Raw genomic sequence first — 16405 nt, forward strand, 5'->3', positions numbered from 1 at the left:
TGCACATGTATGTATTCAGCAGCAGGCCATGTGCTGTTCTTGCTCATCATGGGCCTGTGTGCTGGATGAGGAGAGAACGCCTCTGACAGTTTCTTAGCCTGGAATATTTTTATTTTTAAAAAGATGTATTTATCTGCATTTGAAATGCAGATTCTACAGAGAAAGAAGGACATGGAGAGAGAGAGAGAGGTCTTTCATCTGCTGGTTCATTCCCCAGATGGCCACAAGGGCCAGAGCTGAGCTGATCTGAAGCTGAGGGTTAGCAGCAACCTCTGAGTCTCCTACACAGATGCAGGGGCCCAAGGTCTTGGGCCATTCTCTACTGCTGTGCCAGGTCATAAGCAAGGAGCTGGATTGGAAGTGACACAGCCAAGATATGAACTGGTGCTCATATGGAACACCTTCACTGGCAGGGAATTAACCTGTTACACCACATGCTGGCACCTGGGAATACTTTTTCCTGGGCAGCAGATCAATTAGAATTGTCTATTCTGGAAGCCAAAATTCAGCTCAGCTTGGTCAGCAAACAGATACTGTGGACAAAATTGAAAATGGAAGTTACAGGGGCCATCGCAGTGGTGTAGTGTGCTAATTCTCTGCCTACAGTACTGAAATCTCCTACGGGCATCAGTTCAATTTAGAGCTGCTTCACTTCTGATTCGGCTCCTTGCCCATGTCCTGGGAAAGCCGCATGGATGGCTCAAGTCCTTGGGACCCTGCACCCATGTGGGAGACCCGGAGGAAGCTCCTGCTTCTGGCTTCCATTGTGGCTATCTGGGGAGTGAATTGATGATGGAAGATTCTCTATCTATCCCCACCTCTCTCTGTAACTCTGACTTTCAAATTAAAATTAATACGTCTTTAAATAACAAAAATAAAATTAAAATTAGAAAATGCAGTTAAAACGTTATGGTTTACCAGTAATGGAAAAGGACAAAAGATTCTATCTTTGTGAGAACTGAAAGGGCTACCATCACAAACCCCTCTAAGTTTCCTTTGCACATTCTTATGTTTAAAAGGTAATCTAGTAGCCGAGCAAAGTGTTAAGTACTGCAGACCGAAGAGTTCCAGGAGCTGAATACAGGGAGGTGGTTGTAACAGCAGACCCCAGGTAAAGAAGAAATTTATGATCCAAAAGAATTATAATACAAGATTGCAAAGGCAGCACTAGAAGTCTGTAGAAAAGCTATGGGTTTTGCTATGAATTAGGTTTTCAATTTACATATATATTTCCTTGCATAATCCTCATAATAAGGGAAATAGTACCTTTACAGAAAAGTAGTTAAAATATGTAGCTGTAAGCATGTGATACTTAATTTTACATGACTAGTTCATCTCCTTATGGAGATTAAAAGGTCCCAAATCTTACGTGCTCAGCTCTTGGTCTCTCATACACCTGCTTGTTCTCTTGTTTCTGGTTGATGGGCTCTGAGGACAAAAGTGAGCAATCTCTCCTGCCCCCTTCTCTTTCTAGATCACTCTCTCTGTACATGGCCCCTGTGTGTTTGTCTCTTTAGCCTCTGAATAAACTTCACCACTTGCTTAAGCCATTTCGGTGCGTGTGCTGAACAAGCTTTCTAACAAACAAGAGTCTAGGAAATAAATACGAGACCCACACCTAGACCACAACACTTTAGTGGAGTCAGCCAGGAGTTAGAAGTAGCAATATGGTGGGGTGAATTTAGTTGGTGACCATCACAATTTACCAATTGTGAAAACTTTTCTGTCCTCTAGTTTCCCTGGTTTGTGTTCACTGCTTCAGTGAGAAAAAAAAAAGATGCAAGCACTATTTTTTAAAAAGTTTCTAATTTGTGTGCTTTCAAAAGTTTCAGGAGAGCTGAGGTCTGTGCAGACTGTGAACAGAAAAGAATGTGGGCAGAGAAGCTGGGAAAAGGTGGGCTAGTTTGTGGATGTTTGTAGCTTTCTAAGTGCTTCCAGGTTGCTTGCTCACGGTCTTCATGGTAATTCATATTGTTGGGGAAGCCAGGACACAGGTCTTTAGTCAAGTGGTTGGAACAGTTAGTTAAATGTCATGAGTGTTTCTTTGTCTAAGAATTTCAGGACAGACTGGATTGCCACTGTGATGTTTCTTTTGTTCATTTGCCAGGCCCAATAATCACAACCAGCATGGGGAAGGTACGAGTTCAAACATGGCAGACACCTGTGCCTACTGCAGAGTCCAGGGGTTCTGAGCCCAAGACCGTGGCCCCCGATGGAAACACTTGTTTAGAACCTTGTACATCCAATTGTATCTCAGTTGATTAAGTTGCATTAATGCTATCAGACCGGAAGGACAGGTTGCCTTAAGCTAAGGGACCGAGTTTAGGAGACTGGGTCATTGTCCCTCAGTTACATCTAAGCTTGTTCTCTATACTTCCTGTCATTGAAAGCTTTTTTTGTTTCTAATAAGCATTAAGCGTGAATTATAATTTTTTTTCTATGTGTCTTATTTGTTTGTTACCTGTCTTTCTTAAGAGGCTAGATTACCCTGAGTTCAGGGACTGTATCTTCCAGTTAAATATGCTGTCCCTTCTTACCTGCTGTGCTTCCCCCAAACTTCAGCTCTATTTAAAAAGTGTTTATTGTATGGATCAATGTTCCTGTGATAAATCCATTTCTGCCTCTGTGTGGGTGATTATTACATGTGTGATCAACTTGAATTCAGAATATTCTTTTGGTCCTTTTATAATTTTAATAAGAACCCACTGCAAGGCAAGAGGTCCTTTTACCTAAATTGCCTCCTGTTTTTAGCACTCTTTAGAAATTGTGTTTTGGTTCCATTAACAGCATATGTTATAAGATTGCCCTGACGAAATCTAAGAGGACAAGCCACGGGCTGGATTGGGTTCATTCTGCACTAATGGGATTTTAACTACGTGTTTGAGATGACTCTGGGTGCAGAGTCACAGTGGGAGCTATTCAGCTTATACACACAACAAAGCAACCAGAACCGTTCGTTTCCCTAGGGGGGAAAAGGCTTTGATTCTGCTCAGCCAGCATCATTTTTGGAAGTTGTTCCCCTGAAGAGAGCAGATGCTCAGGGATACGAATGGCTTATCAGAACAGATTTATTGTAAACTACATGTGCACGTGAGCCTATGTACCCGCGAATGGAGGAACAAACACAAACTCACTATATAATTTGCTGATTTCTGGAAACCCACTCGTTAAGAACTCCATCTTCAGGTTCTCTGTAGTTGAGAATCTAGTCATATAAAGATTATTATTTTTTTTAGAATGACTTTTATCTGTGTATGGCTAGGATGAAGTAGTTTTCTATGAATGCTTACAGAGATGAATGGGTGCTAAGCAACAATAAATAAGTCATCAGGATAAAGCGAATTACACATGTGGTTTTGGCTTGAAACTTCATCCTCATTTTTTTTTATTGTTGTTGTTGAATGGCCTGGTGAACATAAACAAGCTAAGGGTGGAAATAATCTGTACCTGATTTCATTTTTGATCCTCAAAATAAGTACTGTTGCTAATTTTGCAAGACTCAGACGATCTGAAATGACCCCACACATTCAGAAGGAACCAATGTCTCATTTTGCTTAAAGCTTTTCCTAGAGGCACAGGCCTACGATTAAGATGTTCACACTCAACACTGGAGTACTGATTTCGATATTCACCCATGGCTATTAATTCCTCCTGCTTGTTAAAGTTTGTCCTAGGTGGGCCCGATGCAGTAGCCTAACAGCTAACATCCTCACCTTGCGCACGCCGGGATCTCATTTGGGCACTGGTTCTAATCTTAGCGGCCTCACTTTCTATCCAGCTCCTTATGGCCTGGGATGGCCCAAAGCCTTGGGACCCTGTACCTGCATGGGAGACCTGGAAGAGGCTCCTGGTTCCTGGATTCAGATCAGCTCTGCTCCAGCCGTTGTGGCCACTTGGGGAGTGAATCATCAGACAGATCTTCCTCTCTGTCTTTCCACCTCTCTGTATATCTGACTTTCCAATAAAAATAAGATAAATCTTTAAAATAAAAATGTTTGTCCTAGGAAGTGATGGCTCACATGGTTAGGTTAGGTTCCTTCTATCCACATGGGAGACCCACATGGAGTTCCTGGCTCCTGGCTTAGAAATGGCAGTTTCATCCATGTGAGGAATGAAGGAGCAGTAAGATTCTTTTCTCTCTCTCTCTCTCATGTAAATAAAAACAAAATGAAACAAACAAGAACGCCTCTTCCTTAACTCTTTATCAACTCCTTTTCTGCAATTCCTAATGAGCTATCTAACTTACTACTTAGCTCTGCATTTGTTTTACAAGATTCCATTGCTGGAAGAATATTTCTTTACTTCAAGTTTCTGCTTCGAAAAGCAAATGTTAAATGAAAAAAAAAATTAAAGGAGAGGACAAATAAAGAATATTTCCAAAAAGATACACTTTCCTTTTAAATTGTTAATGTTTAATTGACAGATACAAAATCGTATGCATTTACTGCATAAAGCATGATGTTTTAGAGTTTGTATTGTGGATGCTTTACTTTAAAAATTCATTATATAGCCTTCATTTTCTCACTATGGGCAATAATGCATACTTTTTCTAGCAGCATTGCATTTGGGGAAGAAGTCAAAATGAGAAAATTCTCTAAGTTCATGAATGAATAATTCACAGAAATGGTCATCAAAGCCTTGAAAATTTATGAACCAAAGCAGTGAAACATAAAGCAATGAAAACACATATAAACAAATGTGTGTGTGTGTGTGAATAAAAGTCATTAGATTGCTGATTCCCTCGTCAGAGTCCTGCAGCTAGCAGGATTGCACCAGCTCCCAGCCAGGATGCGGGAGTTTTGTCCTAGTGGTTCACACGGATGACAGGAAAAGCAGTGGTTAAACTATTGTTTACAGTCTCTTCAGGCATCTAGCAGGATGTTGGATCCAGAGTGGAGGGTCCCAGATTCCCTAGCACTCCAGGTGGTAGCTAAATTTGCTTCATTTGTGATTTCATGAGAAACATGTACCGATAGGAAAGCATGCTGTGTTGTGTTTTTAAATTAATTCTTTAGTTGAAAGGAAAATAGGAACACAGAAATAAGAGCATGTCCATTTACTGGCTCACGCCTCACATTTCTGCAACAGCTGGGACTGAATTAGGCTAAAGCTAAAACTCAAACCGTGTTTTCCATGCGTGCAGCTTGGACACAAGGACGTGGGCGATCCCCTGCTGCCATCCAAAATGCATGTTGATAGGAAGTTAGAACAGAAGCATATCTGGGCTCTAACCCAGGGAGTCCTGTATGGCAAGCAGGTGCCCTAAGCAGTGACTTAATCTCTTTGTCAAAGGTCTACTGGCATATGTGCCATAAACCCATTACAGCATCTATAAAATAAAAATCACTATAATGATAGTTTTTAAAATGCATTCATTTATTTTTATTGGAAAAGCAGATTTACAGAGAGAAGGAAAGACAAAGATCTTCCATCTGCTGGTTCACTGCCCAAGTGGCAACCAAGATCAGAGCTAAGTTGATCCCTGTATGCCTGCTGAAGTCCTGGTCACCCGGTAAAACTCAATTCAAATATTATATCTGGGCCTTAGAAATGAAAGATATTAGCAGTTGCTTGTGTAAAACTCAGAGGTAGAACCACATATTCTTAGAATTTACTATATTCTATGAAGTTTTTCCTAATCCAATTTTTCTTATTTTAATCACATAACAATATGGATATAACATATTATAATATAATATAACATCAACATAGGTCTTTTGGGATTATTTCAATCATGCCTACCATGTGACTTACCACCTTAAAGCTAATCAAGATTACAAATCTGAGATGAATAGGGCATAAAATGATCATCGGATGATGGCTAGGCGTATAGCTCTCTAACAAATGCTTTTTGAAATTTCTGTTGTGACAATTAGATCAAACCTTCAAAACACAGAAGTTATTAGAACCAAAGCACGGTACCAGAAGCTTGGGCAGTTTCAGTCTCTCCCATGTCTAGTCCTGAGAAGACAAACAATTTTCTGTCCACGAAAAGCATCTCCAACATTTCCACATAGTTGAACTTCCAGAGAGGGATGACCAAGAGATTTATAGACATGAACTAACTATATACCGGCTTGGCCTCTGTGTGTCTTAGTTACGCCTGAAGCATGCAAGTTCAAAGGCGGAAGAACCCACACACTGGGCCGAACAGACTGTGAAGCAGAGGCTGACCGAGCAGGTGCAGCCCAAGCGGGAGTTGTCAGTGCTGGAGGAGTCCTGCTAGGAAATTAGTGGGACAAGGATGGCTAGTACAGAAACACACGGGCATCTTCTCTATGCCTGCCTCCTGCCTTCCACCTGGTTTTAAATGAGATACGATATTAACCATATTTACTTATCATGGTTTTTAAATTTTTTCATCTAATGCTGCTCTAAATCTTCTTTCTTTAGGAATTCCATGAAGGAATATATGGGTGATCCGCATCCCTTCCTTAGTCAATTCGTTGTTCATAAAACACTTTCCCAGATGCTTAACAGATAATAGTTGTTCAGCAAATAGCGAATGCTAGATTTGCCTTTTTTTTTTTTTTGGTCATTTATATAGAGTAGACTTTTTAACACTTGAAAAATAAGACCCAAATCCCTTTATAAGTAATTGCCTAGTTACAGATGGCTGAATTATTTAGACAGTAGCAATTAGCACCATGACCTTGCAAGCTACTTCCTGTCTACAGTACTCAGGATATTATTACCATCTGAAGGTAAATGGCACTGAATGACCCTAAGTGTTTAGAAAAACTTAGTTTGGCTTTATAACTTATATTTCAGCAGTCAGTTTTGGGGGCATTGTTCTATGACTCATAATGGTTGAAAAAATATGAAGAGATACTTAGCTTCAATAAAAAATAAACTTAGAGGAAGAAAAAAGGGGGTCTTGCAGGCCATTCGTTTTGCCATCTGAAAGCTACTCAGAGGAAGCCAAAATGATTTGTCTCTTATACACAGTGCCAATTATTGCATTGCAAAGAGAACTGGCAGAATACGCCGGACACAATGGGAGCTGGATTAATTGCAGGACAATTGCCAGCCCTTCTTAATAATCTTGACTCTTCATGCCTTGTGACTGAATGCTTACGGCCCAAAGAATTTTTGATCATGCATCCCTGAGAACCTGCTATCGGTTATGGACTGGGTCAGAGTTTACCTCGCCTAATGTTCCCCAGACTGCATGAGACTGTCCTAACAGAAAGGCTCTCTAGAAGTGATGAAATCATTATCACATGTCAGCCATGATCCCTGGTGGTGCAGAAAGAGATTCGGACAGGAAAGATCAGAAGTCAGATTTTAATATTATAGACTTGACAGGAACATTCGAATCTCCATATCCTTTATGCTTCTCCTCATGGGGGATTTGCTCTTCATGAATACAGTTTTTAAGTAGACATTGAATGTGTTCCTGGGTTCCGCGTGGGCTTTGCTGATTTCAGGCGTGGTGAGCACGTGTTTCCACCCATAGTCAGTGATTGTCTAGGGACACTGGGCTGACACAGCACGTGGCGTTCTGGCAGACACGGGACTCCATTTTAGTGAAGAGATAAGCGCAAAACAGTTGGAAGTGACTGCTGAGAAAGAACGTGCTTTCTCTGGTGGGAACGATCAGGCAAGGCCACACCACGCTTTCCTTCCCTGTGCACAGCGTCGCGTCACCAAGACACAGGGCTAAGGCAGAGGATGAGTCTGTCAACACAGATGCAACGACCTCACCTGGCTTTGCCCATAGGACGTGGCAGCAGAGGGAATTACTGATTCTACAGCTATATATAAAATTATGTATAATTGTACATTATATAATAGAATGCTATTAATATAAACAAAATAATCATAAACATTATTATACTATAACAGATCACATAGAATGTTATATGTATATGATTATATCATAATCCTTTTTTTCTAACTCATTCATCTTTATTAATCTCTTCTTATGCTTTCCCTGGGTTTGTATTTTTTTCTCCCAACCTGCTTTTGGTGATAGAAGTATTTTTGGCTATGAATTTTTTCTGGGGACATTGTGTCTTTGTTCCAGATTCTTATTTTATAGAGTATTACTTAATTTCCAAGTAAAAAGTTTAACTTGACTTTATGTTGCTCTTATATTGTGATTTAGCTTCCTTCGGTCAGTGAATATTGTTTTCCATGTAGAGATCTTTAATATCTTTGGTTAAATTTATTCCAAGACATTTAAAATTTTTATAGCTATGATGAATGGGACTGATCTTACAAGTTCTTTATCAGCCATGGAATTGTTTGTGTCCAAAGGCTCTTCATTTTGTATGTTGATTTCCTATCCTGCAACTTGTCAAACCTTTTGATGAATTCCAATGATTTGTTATGTCTTGGTTCTCTTATGTAAGGATCCCATCATCACATCACTAAAGAGGACTTCATTTGACTTCCTCCTTTCCCATTTGTATCCCTTCGGTTTCTTTTTCTTGTGTAGTGGCCCTACTAAAACTTGCAGTTCTATGTTGAATAATAATGACAGTGGACATCCTTGTCCAGCTCTAGATAATAGTGGAAATGTTTCCAGATTTTCCCTCAACAAATATGACGCTGGCTGTGGACATGTCATACATTGCCTTGACTGTATTGAAGAATTCCTTCTATACTTAATTTTCGTAAGGTTTTTATGATGAAAGAACGCTGTATCTTATTCAATGTTTTCTCTGCATCGACTGATTTAGTGATATGGTTCTTATTCAGCTATTTCTTGTATAATTAGTTGAAGTCTTTTTTATTATCTGAATGATTTTGGATATTCATCTTTTCCCATGGGTAACTTATTAAAAGCTATGCTAAGATTGCAACATATATAAACCAATGTAGACATGGAAATATCTACCTAGATCTTCACATAAACTCTGCATATACTACTCAGAGGTTTATAACGGCTTTCTCTTGATTATGAAGATACAGTGTTAGAGTATAACTCCTCGCCTGTAATATCTTTAGCCTAAGTAATACTTTGTCTGATATTTGTTGTTATCATGCTTTCTTCCTTTTGAGTAGTTGAATAGTGTCCTCTTGTTTATGCATTCATCCACTGAAGGAAGTTTTGGTTCAGTCTGTATTTTGGTTATTGTGAGTATGACTTCTCCAAAGAATGCATATAACAAAATATCATGTCACAACATAAATACAAATAACTATTAACTAAAAATAAGATAGATATTTAGAAAAAAATTTTAACACTAGTGAAACAAACTGAGCATGATCCAGTAATCCTATTTTCACTGCTTTTAAAAGCTTCTCTGTGTGGGAGCCTAAAACCCCTTAAAACTTAGAACAGGTCCTTTAAGTGACCCTATGTCTCTTTTTTTTAAACCTTAAATCTGTGGAAGAACGCATGTCTCAGTGCCTACCCTATAACTTCTAATAAACCTGTTTGCTTGAAGTCCCAAGTGCAGTTCCCAGCCCTGACCTGAGGAGGCCAGCAAAGCCTTACTGAATAGCTCAGACAGGGTGGACCATTTGAGTTGAGATTTGTCTTGAAGGAAACTGTTCTGGAGAGCTTTGCCCCTGTTGAAACCAGCTATCGTGGTTCCGTTTTGGACTGAGTGTTCCCAGATGACGTCTCAATCTAAACTTCAAGGAATGGCCTAACTTCAAGACCCTCTAAACCACAAAAATGCAAAGGGCCATCTTTCCAGCACCCAGTTGATGATCTGGCATCCATGAAGAGCTCAAAGAATGGATGAGACCAGGGTTCAAGCCTTTCATTGGTCCTCCAAAATGAAAAACCTATGTGTTTCCTCAGGAGTGTTTTCTTTGGAATGAGGGTAAAGTCAAGCTTGGCTATTTATATGAAGGATGATCTGTAAAATGACCACAGTGGGGCCAGCATCGTGGCACAGCACATTAAGCTGCTTCCTGTGACACTGGCATCTCTCATGGGCACCAGTTCAAGTCCAGTTGCTCCACTTCCAATCTGGCTCCTTGGGTCTTAAATCACTGAAAGATGACCCCAAGTGCTTGGAACGCTGAACCCATGTGGGAGGCCTGGGTGAAGATCCTGGTCCCTGGCTTCTCTCTAGTCCAGCTCAAGGCATTACAGCCATTTAAAGAGGGAACCAGCAGATGGAAGATCTCCTCTCTTTCTCTTCTCACCTGCTTGGTCTTTCTTGCTCATCCCTATACTTGCTGTAACTCTTTCAAGCAAATACGATAAATGTTTAAAACAAAACCAAAAAAAATCCCCTCTTGCTTTGTTATCATCTCGCCATGCACATGAATCTCATCTCTTACAAGAAAGGCCGATGAGGAGCGGATAGTATCCAAGCAGAGGATAATTCAATTCCATTCTAGATAATGAGGTGAGCGACCTCGGGCCTCGTTGAAAAGGCAGACATGAGGTCATCACGACCCCTGTAGTCAGAGGTTCAAGTTTTGACTCAGACTTGAGAGCGCTCGGAGTTGACGTTTCATTGAGAGTTAACACAAGAACACTTTGCACTTCAGTAAATATTACTTTGTGTCAATGTTTTATGTCTTAAAATATTTAAGATGTTGAACATTGCTAATACAGCTCCTAGCACCAAAATTAGGAATCCTTAGCCAAAAGTGACTACAAAATATCTTTCTAGGTGTGCATATCCGAGGGCTTGAAAAAATATAAAATCGAGTTGGGTAGTCTAATGTAACAGATTAAGTCACTGTTGGGAGGTTTCAATGCATTAGTGTTTGAGTTGCAGCTGTTGCAAACCTCCCATCCAGCCTCCTGCCAATGGACCTGGGGGCAGCAGATGGTAGGCCAAGTGCTTGGGTCCCTACATGGATGCAGGCACTGATTCCTCGCTCTGACCTGGTCTAGCCTTGGCTGTTGTGGGTATTTCAAGAGTGAAGCAGCAGATAGAAGGTCTTTTTCTCTCCATTTTTCTAACTTTCAAAGAAATAATTTTTCTATATATAAAAGGAGCCACTTTAACTTTTTAATAAAAAAAATTGTTAAGGATGCCAAATTAGTTTTCCTTGTACGTGAAATGATACGGTGCTGTTTGCACTTTCTTTTTGACACCTGTACTCTGGTCCTGGTTTATATTTGGGAGGTTTGGGAGAGTATTCATATTTGAGAATGTGGTATAAGAAAAGCATTGGGAGTATTTGGGCCTATTCTGCTCCCTCCACCTGACTTCGTCCCTTCATTCTGCTCTTAATTTTTGTAAGTCCCATCAAATCAAACATGAATATTTTGAAACCCTCTATGTCATCTTTTGCCAGAAGGTTGAGGGGTTCTTGCTAATTATTCTGCAAGGTTTTTTTTTTCTTCCAAATAGTATATTCAAAGCACAGAAGCGCTTCCCTTCTTGACTGAGTAATGATACTTTTAAAATTGTGTTAATATTAAAATATTCAGGGAAAACTATTACATCAAAGTGAAGCCAATCTTAGTATAATATGAAAGAGAATGAGTAGTGAATGTGTAAGCAGATTTTTAAAGTGTAATAAGTGAGGCACATATTAAAAATTAGACAAAAAAAAAAAGAGAGAATTTAAGGACATCAAAAGGCACTCCAAAACCTGTGGTGTGTAAGTCCATCAAAGCGGAGGGTAAGTGAAAGCCCTTAGTGGTGATGATATATCAAAGTTCTTGGGTCTAAAAGGAACTGATGTTTTTGTCCATTTTCAAATTATTAACACTCAGGCGATATCAGCTAGCTATGTTGAGACACGGTTAATAGCTTTTCCAGATACATGATGAAACTTGAGTCTTCTAGAGATCTGGGGTGAAAATAAAATATTAAACCAGATTGAAAGGAAAGGTAAGCTTGAGCTCACTTGAAAAGATCCTTGAAAGAACAGGTACAGTGCCATTTAAAGGAGTTTGGGGCTTGCCAGGAAGTGGACTTACTCAACAACCCATAGCCTGGGTCACATTGGCCTCCCCTGTGGTTCTTCATCTCTCTCTGTCAGGAGAATCCGCTGAGACATCAACACTCAAAGATGTGTCTCTAAAACCCATTCTACACCTGAAATCTGGCATCCCAAGTGGAATGTCTGATTACAGATCTGAGGCAGGGGACAGGCATAAGTTGGAATACTTGGCATCCTCATAAATAAGAAATGATCCAAATCAATCAAAGAAAGGTGAATAATGGTCCACTGTTTCACATTAGAGCTAGATTTGGTAGAGGGTCAAGCTGGGTTAGGCTGTAGTAACCAATGGTGAGATCTGGAACAGGTGTGGGCCAGTTGGGTTAGGCTGTAGTACGTGTCAGTCTGTGTAGCAGCACCCATCGGCATACACAAGATCCATTGCTGGGAGCAGGCCTTGTAGGGAAACTTGGGGAATTCCTCTCTGCTAGACATAGCTTCCGCTGGTGAGTGAAACTCCTGTAGCTGGGGACAGACTGGACCAGGCTGGGCTGCAGCAATTATTGACATACATGTGAGCCAGGTCTGGGGCAGGCCAGGCAGGGTGAGTCCACAGCACACATTAACACAAGTAAGAGCCAGGATGGGGTGCAGGCCAGGCCAGTTGGACCACAATAACTACCAGTTCACACGAGGGCTGGGAGTATGCCATACGAGGCAAGGTTCTAGTATCTGCCAGTGAAAGCTGGGACTGGGAACAGGCTGGGCTGAACCAGACTGTAGTACCTGGTGGAGAATGTCAAGGTCAGTTTCAGAGCTTTCACAGGACTTCTTTTAAATTTGTTCTATTCTCATTTTGACAACATGCTGATCTATTTTTTTTTAATTCTATTCATCTGAAGGCGAAAAAGAGAGAGAGAAACAGAGATCTTCAACCTGCTGCTTGACTTTGCAAAGGCCCGTAGCTGCTGAGACTGAACCAAGCTAAAACCAGTAGTCCACGATCCAAGTACTCCCAAAGTTCACATTAGCAGGAATAACGGAATGAGCATCCCAAGCAGTACAATGCTAAATGTCCCGCTGCCTTTAATGTAAAAACAAAATGATTGCATGCAGAAAACAATCACTTTGGGAAATTTTTCCATATGAAATTTACTAACAAGAAAAAGACACAGTTAACACACATACATGCTCACAATAGTTTTCACTTTATTTTTAAAATCACCAAAAACTGGAGACTGCTTGATCCATCAGGTGATGTTTACCCACCAAATGATCAATAGATTCAAAAACTGGCGAATGTCCTTAAAAAGGGCTAATAGTAATTAAAAAAAAACGGATTAAATAATTGTCAGGAACTTGCCCTATTTTATAAGCTAACGGTTTAGCTGGATACTATTTCAAGGGTGCTGGTGGAAGATAAAGAACTTTCCTATGCACAGTAACAGCTGTAGCCAGCCGTTGCGGGCTCCCTCATCCCAGTGCTAACAGTACAACATGGGAAAAGCGCATGTCACACACAACAGTGTTCTCAGGTTTAGGGACTCAGACATTGTATACTGAACAATAAGATGGTTTAGCACTTTTTTTTTTCAGAGAAGGACAATATCTTTACCATATTGGACAACAAACAACCCTGTCCTTGGTTCTGGAGGAAGATCTTATTATTTTTCCTTTCTGTTCTCTATGCAGGCATCGTTGCAAAGATGGTTCAGAGCCAGCGCAGTCAGTGAGTCTACTTATCAGACATGCAGAAAAGGAAACATTGGTGAAAGAGCAGTGTATGGAGTTCAAGAGATGGGATGAAGAAAGGTGTGTAGTATGCCTTTCTAACTGCAGAAAAGTATAGAAAATTCACACAATATGGGCCTAACAGGTCTCTGGTTGATGGGCAACGGAGATGGAGAAGGGAGGGGGCCAGAACAGTGGAATCATGAGGAATAGTAGGAAGCTTTTGGAGGTTAGGATTATGTTTGATTTGATGAGGCTTGACCAAGTATATGCAAATGTCAAGACATTAAATTGTACTTTACAAAAGAGAGTTCAAACATTGTAAATTATATATCACCAAAACTATAAAGTAAAAGGTATTCATTCTCTTGAATTCGTTTCACACATATGTAAACTTGAAGAGTTCTGGGACTTCCTTTAGGTCAAAACTTCTTTGAATTGACGATCCAATTAAATATTGGCCTAACACAAGAATCTGCTCATTGCTTATGCATGAGGTATGTCATCCCTCACTCTGATCCAGTCACACATGAATTTCAAAACAGTTGAACTAAGAGACTAAAGGTAGTGAATTCAGAGTGGATGATACTTGATACAGTTTCTAAATTTTAATCCCCATTAGCCTAAAATAAATTTCTTATATTTCTTTGCCCTATGTTGGTTTGAACTCTATAAATTGCCTTTAGGAGATTCCAGATAATAAAAGCTACTCTAGGGGGCGGCAATAGGGGACACTCGATGATACATCTTACGGCATTTGTCAAGTACAAAGTGCTTTTCAAACTTGACAGCACTTTAGAGATTAAGGCTAAAACCTTCATTTTTCAAGTTAGGAAAATGAGATCAGGGAACTGATACTTGCCAAAGACGGTAGGTAACTTTAGCCAATAACAGAACTTACAAACTCCGATTCCTGCATCAATATTATTTTCTTATGCAGCTTCTACTTTTGGGGATAATAAGGTTTAGCATTTTGACCTTTGGTGTAAAGAAGGTATTCCTCTCTATTTTTGCCCCACAGTACCAGCTCCACTTTCTCAAACTGAGACTGAGGCAAATGCATAGCTTGAACAAAAAACTTTGAAATATTGTTTCAAAATAAATAAATAAATGAAATCAGGCAATGATAAACATCACTTGTTTTTCCACCCAAACAGCAATATGGATCAATGATTTCTCGGAGTAGCTTGTTTACCTCTGCCACACAAATTGTGGGCAAAAGTAAGCAGGATTAAAATGGACTTTAGAGGAAGTTGGCCATTAACTACTTCACCTGTCTTCCAATTTGTTGTTGTGATGTCTTACTAACGATTTTTCAAGCCGCAGCATTGATTTTTGACAAGCCTCCCATTTTTTTCTCCCAAGATTCCTAACCCATAATATAGAGAGACACACACAGAAAAACAAACACCCATGAGTTGAAAAGAAAAAAAAAACAGTTAAGATTTTGAGATCTTTACAAATTACCTCCCGGTTTAAGAAGAAAAAATAAATAAATCACTTGATGGAAACTCTAAGTTTGGCAGGCTTTTACCTAAATCAACAAGCATTGCAATATTAAGCGGCCCCTAACAGATGGAACAGATGGGGCTGCCACCAGAGTGAATCAGGGGAAGCAGAAGGGGAACCACAGAGTCCTGGAGGCAAACGAAGGCCTGTGACTCTGTGGTTTGGGGCACTTTATTAGACTTTCATCAACTTGAATTTATACAATTTATTTTCAGCACAGCTCAGGATTTTGTCAAAAGGTATCAACATAACTCGAGAACTCTCCTTCACCTTGTCAGCCATGACTCAAGTGTTTGACAGTCTAGCAATAAAGGCATCCTTGCACAGGAAGAGCTCAGCTTGTTAAGGGCTCCAGGCACAGCTTTCACAGCTCCACATTAAGGAACATGCTTCATTATCTGGAATTTTCTGAAGCCCACCATCTGCTGTTATCTTTACAGCAATAGCTGGTGTTTTTTTTTTTTTCCATTTTTGCCTGGGACCTATTTGTTCATACACTACCTCATCCCCTTAAGCCATTTCTTGTCTGCAAACTCCAGAAAAACAAAATGTTTTTATCAGAATAACAGTCTACAAGCTAATATATGTGCGATCATTTAGTTTCTTTGGAGAATATCAGACATGATATCGACAAAACTTGGTGAGACTTTTGCTCAGCTAAGTCTAGAAATTTAAAACTGGGAAGCAAGCGCACACGTAACAGGATTTTTAAACACAGCAAAGCGACAGGAAAGTTCTGCCCCGCGAAGCGGTAACCAAGCAGAGTGTCTCACTGGACACTCGCTTCGGGGCAACTGGCTTGGGCTTTTTAAAGTTTATTTTTTTTTAATTTTTGTTTTTTGTTTTTTTTAAAATAATATCATGAGCATAGGGAGGAGGGGTAGGGGACCCAGATGTTGGGCTGATAGACTACTGTCTTGATCGAGAATATTCAAGACATATTCGGGGACCGTGAATATTCTTGCCCTATTCGGGGACCGTGGCCTGCAACTTCCGATTCCCTGGGTCTGGGAAGAAAAAGCGAAGGGAAATTCTTTTTCTTGGTTGTCTTGCTTTGCACAGCCAGCCCATCTAGTGTGTGAAGACTGTGCGCTGTGACTGTCTCCCTCTCCCAGGTGCTGTTCTGGCTTCAAGCAATCCTGCAAATGAAATGTGTGCGGGATGGGTAGTTCTGATGTTAATGATGTGTAAATTACTATATATCAAACTAGTAGTAAATTAAAAAACGCAAAAATCACCCATCGGTGCACAGTCTTTCTCAGCTTGGGTTTGTTAATTCTCACTGTATTTTTTTTTAAGTGGTGAAACCCCAAAAACAAATTGGAAAGATGCATTTTAGAAACTTTGTTCA

The sequence above is a fragment of the Ochotona curzoniae genome, unplaced genomic scaffold (assembly GCF_017591425.1).
Source record: "Ochotona curzoniae isolate NIBS_2020 unplaced genomic scaffold, NIBS_Ocur_1.0 contig_21, whole genome shotgun sequence".
NCBI lineage: Eukaryota > Metazoa > Chordata > Mammalia > Lagomorpha > Ochotonidae > Ochotona > Ochotona curzoniae.